We start from the raw sequence: 4283 nt of genomic DNA on the forward strand, positions 1-4283 counted from the left end.
GACGTTTTTTTCTCCCTCCTCAAAGCCGTGCTTCTAATCATGATCAAATATGCATGTTCAGCTCCCGCTGGGAAATGTGACTTAGATGCATCACAGGGCCCTTGACCTTTACAAAATGGAAATCAAGATCTTTCCCCATAAATCTGTCTAATCACCAAAATTGTACATCTGAGAATCAGCAATGTTCCTTCCTTGGCTTCTCTTTCTGACTGAATCCATCCCACTTAAAAATCTACTCCTTTAATGTATTCACATCTATCCCTTCCTTCTGTCACTGTTTCCCGTGAAGACCTCACCAACCACAGTCTAGTCCCATCGAGTTCAGAAGCCTCATGGATCTCTTCTAAGGCCATGCCCTGCATCCTTCTACCACCCAGCTTAGGTGACCTTTGTATAAACTTTCCCTAATAGATTTATATGGTGTGAACTTTATATTCCACTCACTTCAGGGCCTTTCTCTCAATAAAACTTTTCTCTTGTAAATCAGATATTCCCTAACTTAATATCTTTTAATAGCCACTCATCCCCTTTGGGATAAAGACCCTGGTATAACCCTTACCTGACTTCCAAGGCTCACCTTTTACTCCCTCCTCCCAACCCCCATTACCTCACCCTAGGCTCTGCTCAACCAAACTAATTATATGCTGTCTGGACACTCCATAGTTTCTTCCCACCAAACATCTTTGTAGACACTCTTTTATTTCCTCTGGAATATCAGCTTGTTGAATTCCTATTTATCCTTTAAGACTCAGCTCAAATTATTCCCTCTGTGAAGCCTTCTTTAATACTCTCAAAGGCTGTTAGTTACACTCTCCTCTCTCATTACACATTGTATATTTCTCCTTTATAAGCACCAAGATTACATTCCAAAGTGGAGGAGGGAGCAGTACAATCCAGCCCCTGGAGTCATCTTAACGGACTGATAGGTTGAGCTCATGTGAACATACTCACGTGTGTGCATCTATACACAGCAGCAGGGAACGAAGAAGAACACATTTTTTAAGAAGATTGATTGATTTAAGAGAGAGTGACAGCATGAGTGGGAGGGAGGGGCAAAGGGAGAGGGAGATGGGCAGCAGACTCCCTGCTAAGCACAGAGTCCAACATGGCGCTCTACCTCCCTACTGGGAGACTATGTCCTGAGCCGAAACCAAGAGTCGGCCGCTTAACCGACTGAGCCAGCCAGGTGCCCTGAAGAAGAACACTTTTGATAGTCTTTGACTTTTGGTTCAAGTTTACATTCTAGCTTGGGAAGAATTTTAACGAAGAGTTGTAGCTTTGTGAGCGACTCCTCTCCAGATTTCATTAGGTCTTTCTCCAGTTTCTTTCACTGATCTGGGACTTGGTATGTTCATTGTCTTCTGTTCCCCACTCAAGGTCCTGCTTCCTCTCTGCAGGTGTACGTCCTTGAGCACTCTGCCAGTCCTTGGCTGAATGCCACCCAAGGTGGAGGGAGAGAGGCATCCTCAATGTTCTAGGCTGTGTAACCTCTGCAGCCCCACAGGCATTTTCTGTACATGGTCTTGCTAAAATATCATCTGTCTCCTGTTACCTTCTTTTACCCTAGTCTGGTATGCTTCTGACATCATGAGGAGAAAATCGAGATGGGAAAAACCTCTCCTGCAATGTCTATCAAAGGACTTCTTGTAATTTTTATCATCTGTTTACATGTTTGCCTCTTATAAGCTGAGTTTCTTGGAGATCAGGTAGTGCTTTTTTCTCTAGTGCTCAGCAAAATCAATGACTGAATGAATCTTATGATGAACTTCAATCCTGCCTGTATTTCTAATACAAAGGTAATGCTTTTATATTTACATAGCACGTTCTGCTTTAACAAATACCTGCTCATGAGTAAATGAAAATATGTTTGAATAGCAACAACTATGTTTGAATTTGAAATATTTCCATTTAGGGGCACCTGGGTGGCTCAGTGGGTTAAGCCTCTGCATTCAGCTCAGGTCATGATCCCAGGTCCTGGTATCGAGTCCCACATCAGGCTCTCTGCTCCATGGGGAGCCTGCTTCCTCCTCTCTCTCTGCCTCTCTGCCTACTTGTGATCTCTGTCTGTCAAATAAATAAATAAAATCTTTAAAAAAAAAAAAAAAGAAATAGGGCGTGCTGCGGAGGAACGGCTGTTGAGCTACGCTGGGTTCAGGTTCCTGGCTGGTTGGTGACTCCCGTGCTCTGCTTCTCCCCTCTGAGCTGCTGCCTGGTGAAGAAGAAGCCATGGCGCTCCGGGTCACCAGGAACGCAAAAGCTAATGTGGAAAATAAGGCGAAGATCAGCATGGCAGGGGCAAAGCGCGTGCCTCTGGGCACGACTGCAGCCTGCAAGCCCGGGCTGAGGCCGAGAACAGCCCTCGGAGACATTGGTAACAAAGTCAGCGAACAAAGCAGGCCAAATTGCCTCTGAAAAAGGAAGTAAAAACTTTGGTTCCTGGAAAAGTTATTGCTAAAAAACTACCTAAACCTCTGGAGAAGGCACCCGAGCCTGTGCCAGAACCTGAGCCAGAACCTGAGCCCGTTAAAGAAGAAAAACTTTCGCCTGAGCCTATTTTGGTTGATACTCCCTCTCCAAGCCCAATGGAAACATCTGGATGTGCCCCTGCAGAAGAATGTCTGTGTCAGGCATTCTCTGATGTAATTCTTGAAGTGAATGATGTGGATGCCGAAGATGGAGCTGATCCAAATCTTTGTAGTGAATATGTGAAAGATATTTATGCTTATTTGAGACAACTTGAGGAAGAGCAAGCCATCAGACCAAAATACCTACTGGGTCGTGAAGTCACTGGAAACATGAGAGCTATCCTTATTGACTGGCTAGTACAGGTTCAGATGAAGTTCAGGTTACTTCAGGAGACCATGTATTTGACTGTTTCCATTATTGATCGGTTCATGCAGAATAATTGTGTGCCCAAGAAGATGCTGCAGCTGGTTGGTGTCACTTCTATGTTTATTGCAAACAAATATGAAGAAATGTACCCTCCAGAAATTGGTGACTTTGCCTTTGTGACTGACAACACTTATTCTAAGCACCAAATCAGACAGATGGAAATAAAGATTCTAAGATCTTTAAATTTTGGTCTGGGCTGTCCTCTACCCCTGCATTTCCTTCGGAGAGCATCTAAGATCGCAGAGGTTGATGCTGAGCAACATACTTTGGCCAAATACCTGATGGAACTAACTATGTTGGACTACGATATGGTGCACTTTCCTCCTTCTCAGATTGCAGCAGGAGCTTTTTGCTTAGCACTGAAAATTCTTGATAATGGTGAATGGACACCAACTCTACAGCATTACCTATCATACACTGAAGAATCCCTTCTAAGTGTTATGCAACACCTGGCTAAGAATATAGTCATGGTGAATTGTGAGCTTACAAAGCACATGACCATCAAGAACAAGTATGCCACATCCAAGCACGTGAAGATCAGCACGCTGGCGCAGCTCAATTCTGCACTAGTTCAAGATTTAGCCAAGGCTGTGGCAAAGGTGTAACTTGTAAACATGAGTTGGAGTACTTTAATAATTGCAAATAAAATTGGCACCATGTGCCATCTGTACATACTATATGTTACCTTTACGGACTTTTAATAGTTTGTGGTCCTTTTTACTTATACCTTAAAAAAAAAAAAAAAGAAATATTTCCATTTAAAATTAGCAACAAACATAGGCAATATTTTCATTTGCTGATACTGCTAATTCAATGCATTCTATTTTAGAATAGAAATTAAAGCCAAGCCTGGATAATTAATTTAGATAATTAATTTTCTAAGTCTTACTGGTTGGTGATGGTAGACATATAGATATGTAAGATCAAGCAGTATCTGAAGAACTTAGGGTACTTTGAGAGAGAAGAAAAGAAACCATTAGAAAATGCTACTACAGGGGCGCCTGGTTGGCTCAGTGGGTTAAAGCCTCTGCCTTTCACTCAGGTCATGATCCCAGGGTCCTGGGATCGAGCCCTGCATCGGGCTCTCTGCTTGGCAGGGAGCCTGCTTCCTCCTCTCTCTCTCTCTGCCTGCCTCTCTCCCTACTTGTGATCTCTATCTGTCAGATACATAAATAAAGTCTTTAAAAAAAAAAAAAAGAAAATGCTACTACATGATATATACTTTTTTCTTTAGCATGTACAAAAGAGAAAGCTATGTGTCAGTTCAGAGTGATGCTTTCAGAGATCAAGGTAGGGATGTTTGTTTTCCTCTGGGAGTGTAAGAGCCTGGATGGGTTCTCTTGTTTTTTTTTTTTTTTCTGCACAGAAGGTGACAGGCCAGGAGAAGGAAC

General features: G+C 42.8%; 1 pseudogene; it reads left to right on the forward strand.

Moving 5' to 3' along the window:
• Positions 1–2117: 2117 nt before the first annotated feature.
• LOC123937189 lies at positions 2118–3577 on the forward strand (annotated as a pseudogene).
• The last annotated feature ends 706 nt before the right edge of the window (positions 3578–4283 follow it).

This window comes from Meles meles, chromosome 2, assembly GCF_922984935.1.
Source record: "Meles meles chromosome 2, mMelMel3.1 paternal haplotype, whole genome shotgun sequence".
Classification (NCBI taxonomy): domain Eukaryota; kingdom Metazoa; phylum Chordata; class Mammalia; order Carnivora; family Mustelidae; genus Meles; species Meles meles.